Here is an 18,438-nt window from a genome sequence, read left to right as displayed (position 1 = left end):
CTGGAAGTGGAAGCATAATTCAGGTTCTATGTTGGGATAGCCTATTTCCTGCTTGTACCTGGATAACTAACCTGAGTTAGTGTTACTTACCAATCTTCATCTAGCATGACCTTTATTTTGATAAGGATGCGTGACAGCCCCTTGCTTATTTCCTGTATTTATGGATAAATGTGTCAGGAATACTTCAGTGACATTAGAAGTCTATTGTTCAGGGACAGGAACACATATGTACTTTTCTATATGGAAAATACTACACTGATTTATACCAAAGGTTAGATAGATTGTATGAAGTTTGGATTTTAAAGTTAAAGTTTCCAATACAATGGTAGTTATATTTGTCAAAGAAAAAGGAGTGATTTATTCCAATGCATACATAAATGACAACAAACAACAGCAAATATATTAATGTGTGTACCTTGAAATAATATTTGCTAAAGTTGAGGAAATGAATGGAAATGTTAAGGCATGCAGAAACTGGTAATAAAGCAGTGAGTATAGTGCAGTGACTGCCAAAAGAAGCAAAAATGTCTGTGTATAAGAATATGTTTCTGTCCACTTTGTTATATGGGAGGATTGAGTATTTCAAGAGAAATAAACAAATGTGATGGCCTCCTTGGATGCTTCCCCAGATGCCTATCGGGATACCAGCTCAGAAGAGGATGAGTAGTCCCAGGCATATAAAGTGGGGGAGTGATCAGACAAACAGCTGAATGAGCATGTATTAGTTGAGCCACAGCTGCAGCAGGACAATCCTGAGATTTGGTATGGAAACAGCACACAGCTACAGCTGGCCAGAAAGGAGGAGGAGGAACTACCTTCTCCACCTGATCCAAGAGCAGTCAAGGTGGAGAAGAGACAGGGGCAATGGTGGTCAGCCTGGCTAGATGCAAAGTCTTGCCTTGCCCCTCTTGATGGATTACAAAGCCTTGCCCCTCTTGATGGACTACACCGGACACTGCCTATTTAGCGCAATGAGAAGAGGGAAACGATGCTGGGAGCAACCATCCATTTTTGGTGCCTAGCATTTGTCAGTCTCAGTTGAGCTTCCTGACTGATCATGGATTTTAGACCCTGACTTTGTTCTTGACCCTTGGACATGCCTCCCGGATTTGTATTTGCCTTGAACCCTGTTTCTCCAGACCCCGGAAAGTGAACCTTGGTGTTTCTACCTTGCTTTGCTTCTATTTTGTCTTGCCTTGTGACTTTTCCTGGCTTTGTGGATTTGTGCTGGAGTCATTCAGAAACTGAGCTTGGCATTTGTTGGGAGGAGGTTGCCTTGTCATTGGACTGGGGATTTTCTGGAGAAGACTCTTGGAAGAACTTGAAAAGGCTCCATAAAATCTCTTGAATTATCAGTGGTGTACATATGTGTGTGAACTAGAGCAGAACAACGAGTTGAATGAAAGGGGCAAGCATTGTGTAGGCACAGAAAAATACTTTCTCTCTTTGCCTCCCACGGTTTCCTGTCAACTAAAGGAGTGCATAGTGACTGTGCAGAGCTGGACCTGACTCAGCTTCTTATCTTGCCACCTGCAGTTCACTTATTTACATTTGGTTTCTAATTTTTCAATTGACCTCACATGAGCTGGATAGAGATAGCTAAAGGGTCAGATTTGTCCCCGGGCCCCCTAAAATGCCCAGTATAGTAGGAGTAGTTATGGTCAGAATGAACATGTGCTGAATAAGAATGAATAAAAATGAAGGATGTATATTAAGGTGAATTGGTGATCTAAAGAGCAGTGAATGAAGAATGAGAATGAATGCGTGCATGAATAAATTGAGAGTTGGAGAGAGCTCAGGAGATCATCAGAGATTGATGAAGAGATCAAAGAATAGAACATCTACAAAAATAGTATATGGATTTGTGAAAGCAAGAACAATTTGTAAGATCAAAAAGTAATTGAGAGATCAGTAGAGTTGATAGAAACTAATTTTAGCTCTATTTCTTTTTTTACCCATTTTTTAAAATTTATTTTACTCATTTCATCTTATTCCTTTTCTATACTTTGAAAGGATTGCTTACCCCAAAAGAGACTGACATTTATATATATAAAGATCTGTCTGTCTGTCTGTCTGTCTGTCTTTCTATATATCTCTATCTATCTATCTATCTATCTATCTATCTATCCATCTATCATTCTATCATTCTATCTATCTATCTAATCTATCACCTGTCTATGACATCCACAAGTATTGGGGGCCCAATTGGCAAAAGAAAGCTCAGAGCTATATTGGTTGGAAAAATTCAGAAGAGGCCTTCATCCTTCAGTGGAAAGTCAGTGGCTAAAATGATGATGATGGTGTGTGTGTGTGTGTGTTGTGTATTGTATGTATGCCCTATGGCTGACCATATCAATCACCAAAGGAAGCCTTTGAGATGTTGAGAAGTCACAGATACACATACCTATTTCATTTTCTGGATGTTTTTGCAATTTCTCTACAGAATACAAGCAATTAAATTCACTTTCATGCTATTTATTAAAAGCTGGGAGGAGAGATACTTTAGCAAACTCACTGGCTGAGTCTTTCTTCTAAGGAATTCCCATTAAAAGTTAATTATGTCCAATAATCTTGCCACTCTGTTCCTAGCTCTCTTATTAAAGACTTCTTTCTTCTACCCAACTATGGGAAAATAGAAAGGAAATTGCTTTCAATCTTCTTTAGGTCATAAAATGGCACAAAACTCACTGTCTTGCTTAGCAATGGAAATTTTGGGCTCATTTGTGGTCATAAGTCCAGGACTATCTGTATCTCATTTGAAATAGGACTCAAAAATGTCATATTTGCAGTTGTTAAGTGCCACAATGTTCTGCTGAATATTTTGGAAAAGGGTCTTAATGAAATTCATGTTTCCTTCTAGGCTTTATGTCTGGCCTATGCACTTCCTCTGATATTTTCAAGCAGATTATGAAGATGCAATTAAGGTAAAAAGATGTTTTAATTAATGAACTGCATATAAAGATTTGGAAACATGCTAATAGGAACACTTAATCATTCAGCATCAACCAAAATCTTTTTTTAAATGGTGAAACAAAAGTGAAAAAAAGAAAGAAAAAATGAAGAGAAACCCTACCCACTATAAATGTATTTAATAAAGCTAACCTATCCATGTAGAAGAGTTAGCAGAGGGAAAGACCAGAATCTGTTACTCAGTTTTTCCCAGTCTGATCTCTTCCACTTTTTCACTGGTCTGGAATTCCTAAAATTCCTGCCCAGCAAAGCTGCTGTAACTCTAGGTGACTTTGAACTAAATGGAATGTGAGCTGACCACTAGGCTGCAAGGAAAAGATGGATTCTATGTAAAGTTTTTCTTAAAACATAAAAAGATGATTTATATTGATAGTAGCGTTCCAGTGTTAAATGCTAGTGATTTATTTTCATTTTTTTTTTTTAAAAAAAAGGCCTTCTATTATAGATGTTCTTCAGGTCTTTGAATGAGATGTAGATTTCACAATGTTCTGGATATCATCAACATCAAGCTTGCTAAATTAGAGATGAAAGAGAAATGGAGGAGTCTCTTATATGTGGCAGATTCTACACAGAATAAAAGAATATTTTAACAGTGACCTCTTTCTGTTGGAAATGAAAAAAATCAGAAGTACAAACAGATTTCTTTTCCTTTATGGAAGAAGCCCTAAATGTTCTCTCAACGAAATGTGTCAGAAAGTTACAGGAAATTGAATGCTCAGCAGGGATTGTACAATATATATACCATCAATCTTCAATGAAGTCCCATATTTTTGGAATTTAGGAATAAACGTAATTTTTAATAGAATGATTTTAGGTGTCTATGAAAGCATTATGAATTAGTGTAATGTGGTTATGATTTTATAAAATACTCTTTAAGTGTATACCGGTGTAAATTTCAATCCTTTCACCCATATATTTTCCACTGTTCCATTTGTACATTGTAACCAAAAATTTTAGCCCACTTTATCATATGTTCTTTTGTTCTTCTGTTGATATATTTTAGTAGTTATATTTTCATCATTTGTATACAATGATGCCACAAATTCTCTTGTCTACTTTAAATCTTTTGAATAACTATAAATAAGGAGACTTTGCAAACTATATCATCTGTCACCTGTTGATTTTATTTTACATTCCCCTTGATAAAATCTAATTATGAGAGGTTAGCCATTTGTGTTGGCCTATTATACCTCATTCATAAAATGTTTTTTTCTACTGATAGCCACAGTGGTGTTTTCAGGCACAACCTATATTGGTATCTATTCTATATTCTCAATCTGGCATGTCTAACATAATGATAACCTTGACTTTCTTGTACCACAAATATCCATGCCATCTGCATCTCTGGAGGTGTTCTTCTAAATCCATTTTTCAGCAGCAGCTACTCTTAGCAATTGTGCCTTTGATTTTTAATGGTAGGTTTGCTTATGTTCCATATAAGCGGAGTAACAGGAACAGACATTTCTGCCTGGATCACGACGGCAGTGAGGATGCGATAAAGCATGAGCAATTTTGGTTAAATTTCCTTGCCCCGACTAGTGTTTCAGGCAGCTCAGATAAGGAGCAGCTATCCAAACACACAAACACAAACACAGATGCACATATCACACACACAGTGGGAGGAATGGTAAAACCTAGGTATCAGAGAATTGAAATTAAAACCTAATGTTCTATGTGACCTTCCCTCCCTCCCTCAGAAAAAAAATGATTGTTTTCAAGCAGCCATGCCATCCCCGCTCTGGAGTCTGAAGTGTAACTCCAAGCAACAGCCTCACTGCACAATTAATCTAGGTTTAATCTAGCTTAGTTTGATAGATAACTTACTTTGTGTGTCTTTGCTCTTTTCTGCCTAGTCACCAGAATGAGGCCCTTCAGCAGCATCTCCAGAAACAGATTGGATCTTTCCGTCAAAAAGTTGCAGGACTCCAGACTCTTGTAGATGCCCTTGAAAATATTCATGGACATTGGGAGACCCAGAAGGTAAATTTATGTAATTTGCCAAATACATTTTTGCTTTTAGTAATACAATCATATTTCTGCCTAATAATGTTTTCCACTATTTTTCAGGCCTAGCAATCACTGAAATAATTAATTTAGTCCATAGATAAAAAATGTACCAGTATAAATCAAAATGCTATATACTATTTTTATCAGACCCCCCCCCCTCAAGAACATCCATAAAAATCCTACCATTTCTAAGGACTTCCTATTTGAAATCATATGATGCCTAGCCAGTACCAATCATGCACATTATATAACCCTAAACCTTCCTTCCTTATACTGTTTTGTAATTTTGCAGATGCTTGAGCAAATCAGTTTTCATATTCAAGGCTGTTTTCCTTGTTGTTCAGGTTTTTATTTAGTTCTGTTCTTTTTTTCAACTGACATATCAACAGTTTGCATTTCAAACTGTCTTCCCCACAATCATGATGGATGGGCTTACAGAATTAGCCTGGACTCTGGTTAGAGAGATATTTATCTGTTTGAAAGCATCATGTATAGGAAGGTACATGTTTGATTTAAAAGTGAAAGCAAATTTTTTTTTGAAAGGAGCAAAGAAGGGCAAAGAAGGAGCTTGAATTTGTCCTGCAAAGCATCAGCACTTTGGTAGCAGAATTAAGCAGGCTCAGAAACGTTTTGGCCATGTTTTTCTCACTATAGCATTTTCTAGAGGCATTATTATGTAAATTAGAATATGTCTCTGTGTTTACTTGCATGCATAAATATTGCTCAAATCTATATCTTCTTTTGACTCTTTATTGGAGTGAATATTTCCAGAGCTATAGTAATAGAACATAATATCTAGACAATTGGATTGCTTCTACCCCATTTAGGGCTATAACATAACACAACCCCAGTTATGCTGGCTAGAACTGTCGGGAATTGGACTAAAGGGACAGCAGATTTCCTTCCCATGATTACATTAGGTCCCAAGTTAGGTTCCCATCCCCTCTTCCCTAACCCCCACAAAATGTGACCCAGCTGAGTGACCTTTCTCCTATTTGTCCTCGCTTCCCATTCCACACAGCATGTATTTGAGCAAGGGAGCAGCATGCAGAATGAAAGCAGCCATTTTTGGAAAAAAGACTACGCACTGAGCTCTGAAGGTAAGCCAAAGATAAAACAATGTTTCTGTAATGCACCCTTCTAGCTTTCTCTGTCTTTTTCATTCTTCTTGGAGAAGAAAGAAAGGCAGCCTCAAAACAAGATCATATTGCAGTTGTGGCACTGAAAACTTGTAAGGAATTGTACATGAATTGGGAGTGGGAGAGAAATTTCAGAGTGTCAGAGTCTATAAGGTGACCAACCCTCCTCCTTTAGGGAGGGCAATCCTTCTTTTGTAAGTTCTGTCCTCTCTCGAAAAGTGTCCTCCTACATGTCCTCCTTTTTGATATTTGAAGACTAATCTGTAAATCTCCGTATTTGATCGATGCCTAGCTGATCCGTTGTGTGTGATGTGACATATTTGTATTTGACATGGCGATTCGTCAAGGCTCAGTACAGTGTGGTGAGATGCGATTATGAGATGCATGCACTCCACACAGGAGAATTGTTTTGAGAGAGTGTTCTGTGCACAAGAGTGTACCGCACGCAAGAGTGCGCTGCACGCAAAGTGGCTTTGTTTTTTTTTCCCAATTTATTTGTGTCCTCCTTCTCATTGTAAAAAAGTTGGTCACCTTATCAGAGAACAAGCAGTTAGAAACAGGACTTCTGGGCTGGAGAGAGCAGAGTGACAGGAAACAACAGGCAGCTTGGGCACCTTTGGTGACTTTCCCCCCTTTCTGTAGGGGCTGGGGAGAGAATTATCTATATCAGGGTGTCAAACTCAAGGCCCGTGGTATGGCTCTGGCCTGTGGGATGCTTAAATCTGGCCTGCAGGCCCGGCCTGCAAATATAAAAGGACTGGCCCGCAGTGCCTCTGCTGCTCAAAATGGGTCTTGGGGGCCCCACATGTGACCCGTTTTCAGCCTCCATGGCCTCCTGCAGCCTTGAGTTTGACACTCTGCTAGGCCCCCACGTGGACTGTTTTTGGCCTCCATGGCCTCCAGCAGCACTCTGCCAGCCAAAAACAGGCCTCACAGAGACCCCGTGAGGCCCCTGTGAGACCCATTTTCAGCCTCCACAGCTTCTAGCAGTGCTCTGTCAACCAAAAGCAGGTCCCACAGAGACCCCACAGAGGCCTCGTGAGGTCCGTATTTGGTCTCCCCGGTCTCCAGCAGTACTCTGCCCACTGCCCAACTCAATGTTGACTTGCACTTGTTTTAAACTTGGCTACAACTGAGAGACTTTTGTTGCTCCTTCAGGTACCACCACAAGTGTTCCCTTCAAAAAAAAAAAGTTAGTTTTTACCTTTTCTGGGGGACTTTATCTTTCTACAAATATATTTGGGGAAATTTGTCAAATATTTTGCAAAATGAATCACAGGGAAACCATTCAAAGCTATCTGCTGCTTCTCAAACTCTGCAATTTATGTCTCTTTTTTGTAACTTACCAATATGACACTGTGATTAAAGTGTAGAAACTGGGAGAGGCAAGAATCTGCATAAAGAGAGCACAGATCAGATCTTCAAAAGTAGGCAAAAATGTGTGTTCTTTCTAAAGTTCCATTTACATGACTGCAATAGCATCCTCTCATTTATTCTATTTTGGCAGAAGGATAGAATATGAATTTAATCCTACCACTTCCACCCCCATTCACCTTCAGAGATGACATCATGCAATTAGTTATGTTATCCCACTATTGGGATTGGATTGTCGTTTGGCAGGGAACAGATCAATACATTCAGGTTATGGGTGGAAAGTATGAAGTATGGAAACCAATACATATCTGAAACTACTTGAAGCTGTAATACATAGTTCAATACTTTACTTTCAGCTTATCTGGCTTGCTCTGATTAGCATCCCTCTTGGGTTCAGTCCTTTATGACTCCTTTTAATTCTTGATGAGAAATCTTCCCTCTTTTATGTAGGTGCCCATGTTGTGAAATTCAGCAACAGCTTTAACACAAGAGCACAAGTCTGTATGTTGGGGTTCTGCTGGGATTATATGCGATCACCAAATATGATTTTAGAGGTAGGAATAATAATAATAACAATATTTTATCTCCCATCTCCCTGAAATATTTTGATTGCGTTTCTCTCTACTACCTTTCAAACCTCATGAAGAAGTCTAGTTCACATGTTTTCAATTGGCAATTGTCAGATAAAACATTGCTGAGTGATAAATGAAACAGATTTATGTAGTCTGAACTAACAGCTGTATTCACCTGGAATTCTTACTTTGCAGCCGTGGTGCTCACAGCGTTTGGTTGGACTATTTGCAGCCAGAGGCTGCTTTAACAGATAACAGATAATCAGAGTTGGAAGGGACCTTGTAGGTCATCTAGTCCAACCCCATGCCCAAGTGGGAGTCCCTACACCATTTCTGACAAATGGCAGTCCACTCTCTACCTTTGGGGCACAAGTGTCAATAGGTTGATCTACTCATTTTCTACTCATTATTTGTCTCAAGGAGGTAGGACTCATGCCTTTAAATTTTGCTGCATGGGATCCCCTTATAAAATACGTAATAGTATCCAGAAAAACTGGGACAATTAGTGTCTCATCCCACATTTGGTCTTGCATTATTCAAAACTATGCACCATTCTTTTTTGTGAATGTACATCCTTCTCTAAAGAACACAGAACTTTTCTTTATATCTTTGAGTACATTTCCCTGTATTAATTTCTATGCATGCATGTGAAAACCTTCCTTCCTTCCTTCCTTCCTTCCTTCCTTCCTTCCTTCCTTCCTTCCTTCCTTCCTTCCTTCCTTCCTTCTTCCCCTCCCCTCCCCTTTCTCTTCTCCTCTCCTCTCTCCTTTTTTTCTCTTAAGCACCCTTGCTGGTGCTAAATTCTGCTAAATAGACTTACTTCTGAGTAGATATGCAGAATTTCCAGCTGAAGGCAGTTTCCAATAAATATAATATATACATTTGGTAAAATCAATGAAAACAATGTTAAAATGTCTACTCAGTTTCAGCTGGATTAAATTACTTGAATTTATATTCCGTTGAAATCAGTTTTGCAAATCTTCCTTTGAAATTTCTGAATTACAGTTGAATAAGTTCAATCAATTTAGTCTTGATCTAATGCTGTGACTTGAGTTTAGGTGGCTTAATCAATAATGACTTGATTATAAAAATCAATAATGCCTTGTTTGTAAAATTAGCTATTATCAAAACATAGTTTTCAGAAAAGACCTGCTTTTACTGCTTTTTGATAGTCACAGACTGTTTGGTTTTCAGCGGGATAATACCCCTGGGAATTGTTGGGCCATGAAGGGATCTCAAGGTTATGTAGTCATCAAATTGTCTCAAGCAGTCCGTCCAACTTCAGTAGCTCTGGACCATATTTCAAAGACAGTTTCTCATACAGAAGAGATAACTAGTGCACCAAAGAATTTTTCTGTCTATGTGAGTATTTACATTTATTAGAAAGTTTCTTCTTTCCTGGGTGTCATATCAGTTTATATTGTTGGAATTCAAGTCGGTTTATAGTGGCTCATTTTGCTGTTAATCTATTGCCCTTGAGGGGCAATAGTTCAAGATATAATCACCAGAGGAACATTTATCTCCTTATCTAAAAAACATAGTATGATTCCATGTAGTAAACTTTCTATTAATGAGACTGACTATTCTCACTTTATTTTTCTCTTCTGGCTCTGAACAACATAGTTGATGGTCTTTCCTAACTCACTAATTCTCTCTGTACAAAAATTGAACCACTTAGGTTTTCCTATCACCATCCAAAACTTATAATTTATCTTTACAGGTAGTCCTTGACTAATAAGGGTTTGTTTAGTAACTTTGTTCGAGGTTACAGTGGCACTGAAAAAAATGACTTATGATTGCATTTCACACTTGTGACCCTTGCAGAATCCCATGGCCACATGATCCAAATTCAGATACATGGCAACTGACCCATTTTTATGATGGTTGCTGTGTCCCAGGGTCATGTGATCACCTTTTGCCACCTTCTGACAAGCAAATCAAATAAACAAACAAACAAACAAATAAAGAAATAAAGTAAGTCAATGGGGCAGCCAGATTTGCTTAACAACCGTGCTACTAATTTAACAACTGCAGTGATTTCATTTAACAACTATGGCAAGAAAGATTGTAAAAGGGGCCAAATGTCTTGCTTAGCAACAGAAACTTTGGGCTCAATTGTGGTTGTAAGTCAAGGGTTACCTATACTTTCTTTCTTTCTTTCAACGCCAGTCTCAAAAGTTCCACTCCTAAACTTAGTGTTCTTAAAATTATTTCCAGCTTCCACAACACATATCTGAATGCAAGCCTCTCTTCTCCACCCTCCTTCTTTATATATCTGCCTACATATATAGAATCATTTTAAGAGAGCGAGGGTGTTTAGCTAATAATCTTTGCTTTTTCACATAGAGTTTGGATTCAAGAGTATCCACATGGGAGGTCAAAGTAGAGCGTGAGGCTGTCAGGAAGCAAACTCTGACCCTTTTGAATACACATTCAGAAAAGGCAAGAGAATAGAGTAGAATAGAATAGAATAGAATAGAATAGAATAGAATAGAATAGAATAGAATAGAATAGAATATTTTATTGGCCAAGTGTGATTGGACACACAAGAAATTTGTCTTGGTGTAAGTACTCAGTATACAGAGGTGTATTGTGAGCTTCTGTCAGTCAATATTGTCAATTTTAACAAATACTGCTGCATGGGTTCTGCATTACCTTCTCTTTTTTGCCTTTCTCAGGGATTCAAAAATGATTTTGAGAAGGAAGAAGGACAATTTTTGGGATCATTTGTCTACAGAGTGGATAGATTTCCTTTGCAAACATTTAAATTAGAGGTAGGTTGCAGAATATAGCAGGGAGGGGGGAAACTACAACCAAACTAATTTGAGAATGAGTCTTAACTTTATCACATATTTGTGTAATGTCATTTTTATAAATGTCTGGGTAAAAGCTACAATCATTGCTCTTTTATGGGACTGATATTGATTTAGAAGAACATTACCAACATTCCAAAAATACCATTTGCAAATAGTTTAAATTTAGATTGCAGATCACTATACATTTATACTTAATCGATAAGCAGCTCTTTATTCTGGCAGATAGCTAGTCTAGAAAATTGAGAAGTTAAAAAAAGTCAAAATGTAACTTAGCAGGCATTTACATCTCACTGAAGATGCCCTTCCAAATATATTACAGCATATATTAAAAATATAATACAACAAATTTGTAACAAATAAATAAAACAAAATGATTCCACCAATGAAATACAAGTGAAACTCGAAAAATTAGAATAGTGTGCAAAAGTTCATTTATTGCAGTAATGCAACTTAAAAGGTGAAACTAATAGATGAGATAGACTTATTACATGCAAAGCAAGATAGTTCCAGCTGTGATTTGTCCTAATTGGGATGATTATGGTTTACAGCTCATGAAAACCCCAAATCCACAATCTCAGAAAATTAGAATATTGTGAAAAGGTTCAATATTCTAGGTTCAAAGTGTCCCACTCTAATCAGCTAATTAAGCCAGAACACCTGCAAAGGGTTCCTGAGCCTTTAAATGGTCTTTCAGTCTGGTTCAGTAGGAAGCACAATCATGGGAAAGGCTGCTGACCTGACAGTTGTGCAGAAAACCATCATTGACACCCTCCATAAGGAGGGAAAGCCTCAAAAGGTAATTGCAAAAGAAGTTGGATGTTCCCAAAGTGCTGTATCAAAGCACATTAATAGAAAGTTATGTGGAAGGGAAAAGTGTGGAAGAAAAAGGTGCACAAGCAGCAGGGATGACCGCAGCCTGAAGAGGATTGTCAGGAAAAGGCCATTCAAAAGTGTTGGGGACTTTCACAAGGAGTGGACTGAGGCTGGAGTCAGTGCATCAAGAGCCACCACACACAGATGGATCCTGGACATGGGCTTCAAATGTCGTATTCCTCTTGTCAAGCCGCTCCTGAACAACAAACAACGTCAGAAGCATCTTACCTGGGCTGAAGAAAAATAGAACTGGTCTGTTGCTCAGTGGTCCAAGGACCTCTTTTCTGATGAGAGCAACTTTTGCATCTCATTTGGAAACCAAGGACCCAGAGTCTGGAGGAAGAATGGAGAGGCACGCGCTGCAAGATGCTTGAAGTCCATTGTGAAGTTTCCACAGTCTGTGTTGATTTGGGGAGCCATGTCATCTGCTGGTGTTTGTCCACTGTGCTTCATTAAGTCCAGGGTCAACGCAGCCGTCTTCCAGGAGATTTTGAAGCACTTCATGCTTCCTTTCGCAGACAAGCTTTATGGGGATGCTGACTTCATTTTCCAGCAGGACTTGGCACCTACCCACACTATCAAAAACACCAAAACCTGGTTCAATGACTGTGGGATTACTGTGCTTGATTAGCCAGCAAACTCGCCTGACTTGATCCCCATAGAGAATCTATGGGGCATTGCCAAGAGAAAGATGAGAGACATGAGACCGAACAATGCAGAAGAGCTGAAGGTTGCTATTGCAGCATCCTGGTCTTCCATAACATCTCAGCAGTGCCACAGGCTGATAGCTTCCATGCCACATTGAGGCAGTAATTGCTGCAAAAGGGGCCCAAACCAAGTACTGAGTACATATGCATGCTTATTCTTTTCAGAGGTCCGATATTGTTCTATGTACAATCCTTGTTTTATTGATTGCATGTAATATTCTAATTTTCTGAGATTGTGGATTTGGGGTTTTCATGAGCTGTAAGCCATAATCATCACAATTATGACACATCACGGCTTGAACTATCTTGCTTTGCATGTAATGAGTCTATCTCATATATTAGTTTCACCTTTTAAGTTGCATTACTGAAATAAATGAACGTTTGCATGATATTCTAAATTTTCAAGTTATACCTGTAAATATGATATCTCAATATAAAATATATTTTTCGTTGTTCAGAATTATTCTACATCCTCTCAGCAAAATTAGATTGCTTACAGCATTATATACAGAAAATAGATAGTATAAGTAAACCCAGATTCATGGATTATTTACAAACACTCTGAAATGTTATCGGAGTCCTCTAACATCTTCTGTTTGTGTGTACTTTGTTTACTATAACATTTTGAGAATAGTACAAAATCACTGTGAATTTTGTTTAAAGCAATATCTGTCTTTTGGACAAGACAAATGAACATTAATAGAACAGATTTTGCAGCTAAAAACCTTTTCTAGGAAACTAATGTTTAGCATTAAAAAGATAAGAGCATCCCACTCGGATCTATTCTGAAAAGGAAAACTGAGGAAACATTATGCTTCCTGAATGGGTCTATAAAAGGGAACAAAAGAGACAGGCTGCAGTTTTAAAGAGAGAAAAGGCTGAGTTTAATTTGGGGTTTATAATTTCTAAATTATTTAGAAACCTGATTTGGTATTTAAATCTCTACTGAGCCATAGGTTCCACCTGCTTATTCATCAATATTTTTAAATATCATGAATGACGGAAGCATCAAATGATCTAGGAAATCGAATCCAAAGAATACAGAACAACAAAATTGGAAGGGGCCTTGGAGGTCTCCTAGTTCAACCTTCTGCTTAAACCGGATACCTTATACCATTCTGGACAAATGGCTTTCCAATCTCTTCTTCAAACCTTCAGTGATGGAGCACCCACAAGTTCTGACATTCCACTAATTAATTGTTCTCACTGTTAGGAAATTTCTCATTAGTTCTAGGTTATATCTCCCCTTGATAAGTTTCCATTTATTACTTCTTGCCTGTCCTTAGGTACTTTGGAGAATAGGTCAACCACTTCCTTTCTGTGACAACCTCTCAGATATTGGACTAAACATACCCAGTTCCTGCAACTGTTCTTCACATGTTTTATCCTCCAGTCCCCTAATCATCTTTGTTGCTCTTCTCTGCACTCTTTCTAGAGTCCCAACATCTTTTTGTATCGTGGTGACTGCTCAAACTTCCATACTGGCCAGAGAAATAGGATGGACATAATTTTTATCAAATTTGTACCACACCATTCTTAGTCTATGCAATAACCCTGGGTAGGTATATTGTACATAGAAAGATCTATCCTCTTTAAGGCTTGAGTTCACTGGGTCATCAAGACTTAAAGTCACTTCTAACAGGATAATTTTACAGATTTAGAGCCAGATTCATTCTAAAATAAATGGATTTGATCTCTCTTTTAGCATGAGTGTATGAATTACAGCCTGGTTTGATATGTCCCTAGAGTTGGATGTCACTTTTTACTCAAATCCAAACTAACAAAAGACAACTGATTAAGATAGTCATATTGCTAACTCTTTTCAAATCTTCCTCGAAGAGCTGGTAGGAAAACATTTCCAATTGTTGTATTTAAGCCACTTCCATATCACTCTGCTAATGTATTTTGACTTAATATACTAGAAGAGAAGCAGGATTGCAAAGATCTACATTGCATAGATGGTGGCTAGTAATTTTGGTATTTGTGTTTCACTGTTCTTGATCCTTTTATTTTATTTTCAGGGAGCACCTTTAGATAAATTTAAATATATGCTCTTGAAGATCTTGACTAATTGGCATCATCCAAACTATACATGTATCTATGGATTTCGAGTATATGGAGAATAATTGTGCTGATAGCATGAACAGGAAAATTCAATATAATAAATACATAATGGTGTATTCTTATTGCTCATGTATTAGCTATTATTTTTAAAAGGTGTCGCAATGTTGTTTTAGTGTATAACTTTCTTAATGGTTGGAGATATCAACACAATGTTCAGGAAAGAAAAATACATTAAATGTGTTCAGTTTATTGAAAAACTTACCATCAATTTGTCCTATAAATAATATTTGCTAATTAGTACACTAAAAGACCAGTTTGGTCTAATCTAGTGATTAAGAGACCATGCTAGAAACTTGGAAACTGTGAGTTCTTGTCCTGCCTTAAACATGAAATCCAGCTGGGTGAGTTTGGACCCATCACTCCCTCACAACCCAACCCACTTCACAGGGTTGTTGTTGTGGGGAAAATAGGAGGAGGAAGTTATGTGTGTCTCCTTGAGTTATTTATAAAAATAATAAAGGCAGGATAAAAAATAAATAATTGTAATGGCATTTTTTTTTGAGAGAATTGGAACCTTAAGGTGGATATATTGCCTTTCTAACTATTACCAATATCCTCTTCCTCTTGCATCAGCTGGAACACAGATATACCTTTACATCTTACAGCCTGTATCACAGTCAATTCTTATAAAATTTATTATGGTAGTTTTCATGATGTGGAGCCAGCTTTGCCAGATATATGAGAATGAGAAAGGTTATTTAGTTAGTGAAAATGAAGAGAGGGAGGGAGGAGGGAGGGAGGGAGGGAGAGAGAGAGAGAGAGAGAGAGAGAGAGAGAGAGAGATGTAGAATAGATAATCAAGGCAAGTTATTTTTTTTAAAAAAAAAATATATTGGTTTTTAAGACGAACATAGACAAAACATAAAAACATCAAGCCATCTTCCATATATATATACATACAGTGTGCCGGTTGGTTTACAAATTGTTTTGTGCTTCCATTTCGTAGTCTTCAATTACAATTACATTGTATATATTCTCATATTTTCAATCAAGTATTAAATATATTAATATCATTGTTAATCAATCATTTGGCTATACTTTATTCATTCATGTTTTATGAAATAATCATATTTTACTTAATTTGTTTTATAACAGTTCATATTATCATCTCAAATCTATCCTACAATCATTTTGTAGATATAATAAGAAAAGAATACATCTTTATATATTTATTATTTTCTAAGAATCTACATATTTCATTACCATGTTTTATTGTCTAACCATTGATAGAATAGATCCCAAATTTTATAAAATTGTTTATCATCTTGTTCTCTGATTTCAAGGCAAGTTATTATGTGTAGGCTTTGTGATCTGATTGGCAACTGTACTGGGGATAAAAGAACAATCTTGCCTTAATTTGTATTCTGTTACTGGATATACGTGTTGAAAGCTCTTCTGTGCTTGAGGCCAGAACTATACACCATCCAAAGGAAGCAGTAAGTAAGCATCTACTAAGAAAGCAACTGGTTGATGGAAAGTCACAGGGGGAAATCCCAGGGCATCAGGCTAAACTGGGAGGTCAAGAAATCCCAGGGGGAAGGCAATGACAAACTGTTTGTGAATGGTTGCTAAAGTAAATCCCATGGATTTCTCTGCGTAATTCTCAGATTGCAAGCACAACTCAAGAGGTTTTGTATATTTGAAATGAAAAGCAACCTAACTGGAACTGTGATCTGAAATGAATGTGTGGCTGTGAGAGAGAGATGGGGATTAGTTTTCTGCAAGTGAAAAGGACAAAGGGGAAATGATATGGTGCAGAAACAGAGCTACTGCAAATATGGAATAAAACAAGCACGATAAATCAAAAGATAAATCAATATTCTTAGGCACAACTAAAATGCATCTGATGAAGGCCTAAAGGCAGGGTAAAACACTGAACCTTGCCCAGATACTCTTCTAAAGTTTAATCTGCTTCCGACTCACTCAGGGAGGGTCAGCAACAGTAAGTGAAAAGAACAAGTGCCTACCCAAGATCAAAGAGGGCCAAAGCACAGGTTATGCTAGAAATGGAAGGGCATTCAGTAATGCTGCATTTAAGATACAGGAAATCTACTGTTTATTCCATTACATGTTTCCTTGAAATGGGCCCCCCAATTTTTAGATTGTATGGTTTGATAAAGGCATGGTGTCAGAAACAACAGACATAGTTATTGTTTTGAACAAATCTACTGGGTTTTTCTGAAGCAGTACTGTCTGTGAATAATTAGCATACCATTTTCTCACTATAAAGTCCTCTTTTTTCTTCCTACATTTGGCAAATCTGCAAAGTGATTACGTTGAGTTTTCTCCCTTTTTTTCCTCTAGCATTGGCAGCCTTCTGCAGGAAAAAATGGTGAAACAAAGGTAGAAGTTAAAATTAAATACAACATTCTTTGGCTGGTAGCTGACTATATTACTGTTTCTCATGATATATCCATATTCAAGATGTTTGGAGACTGTCCAGTTTGAAGAAACTGCTTTAGTTTGATTCAAATTCAAACAGATGGTTAAACATTCAACCCTCTTAATTTGTTCATTACCTTAAGAAGACAATTAGAAAGGAAACAAATAAATGACCTATGGTGATTACTCTAGTTTCACTTACTTTGAGAAAGCCCCTTATTTATTTGATGCTGTTTTTAACAAAGAAGAATTGTAAATAAAACGAAAAAGCACCTTCATGTGATTGAACATTCTGAATACAGTTTGGTGAAATATCTAGTTCCACCCTATTGTGTGTGTGTGTGTATGTGTGTGTATGTGAATTTAAATTCATGCACCTTATAATAAATGGATCTTCATTTATAGGTCCAAATAATCATGTTTCTTGCATGCGTCCTGCCCCCTGCACATGCGTGCCAGCTACCTAACAATCAGCTGGTGGGCAGTGCGCGCACCTGTGCAGTGGACCTGCTCGGGGGCAATGGCTCGTGTGCCGGCAGAGATGGCTCTGCGTGCCACTTCCAGCATGCATGCCATAGGTTCGCCATCACGGGACTAGATTAATATTTTTGCAATGTATAGATGATTTATAAGGTGATTGAGAAAATACTATGATGAATCTGATTTAAAAGATGTATAGATCTGATATGTAGTTTTGAGAAGTACATAAAATGAATCAACAGACTTTTGATAATCTGATCCATAGGAGGCCTTATTAAGGAAAATACTGCAGTATGGACCCCTTGACTCCAAAACCATGTTTAGGAGAGAAGGAGACACTCCCATTTAGTGAATGCAGCTTATATAGGTTTATCAAATCACATGGTTACATAACACTTCCTGTTTCCCATATGTGGATGTTATACAACATTTTCATAAGAAAGTTCCAACCTTCCATGGACAACTCCCTACTTTCTCATTATAGTCAGATTTCCTGTTATTCAAATACCAGAAGATTATAAGAAAACATATCTTAATGTGACGTCTAATGTCAGAGCGCCCCAGCACATACCTCTAACTTACGCCAAGTACATAGTTTTGCAATATCGTATTATTCCTAGCAGAAAACACATTACATAAATGTTCTGAGCTTCAAAAGTTCAGACACTGAACACAAAATGGCTTCAGTTCGGCTCTTCACATTCTCAGGTGTAATAACCAAATTTTCACTTATAACAATCCACTGTTTTTCTCTTGTAAATAATTTACACCTCAGAATTTCCATCAGGCTCTCGCAACATAAGCCTAACTCCCTGCTGACTAAACGTTTTACGTTTTACTTCAGGTTTGCCTTACTACAGCGGAAACACATATCATCACATTCTGTAAAAGAAGCTTCACTAAACATTAATCTTTTTCCTCTATATTTCTTCACATGTTCATACACAGATTCATGTTCAGCATCTCATAATATAATTTAATTTCTTTGGTTATA

This window comes from Pseudonaja textilis, chromosome 1 (assembly GCF_049901715.1).
Source record: "Pseudonaja textilis isolate UNSWEBS1 chromosome 1, rPseTex1.2, whole genome shotgun sequence".
NCBI lineage: Eukaryota > Metazoa > Chordata > Lepidosauria > Squamata > Elapidae > Pseudonaja > Pseudonaja textilis.
Note: the sequence above shows the minus strand (reverse complement) of the source record.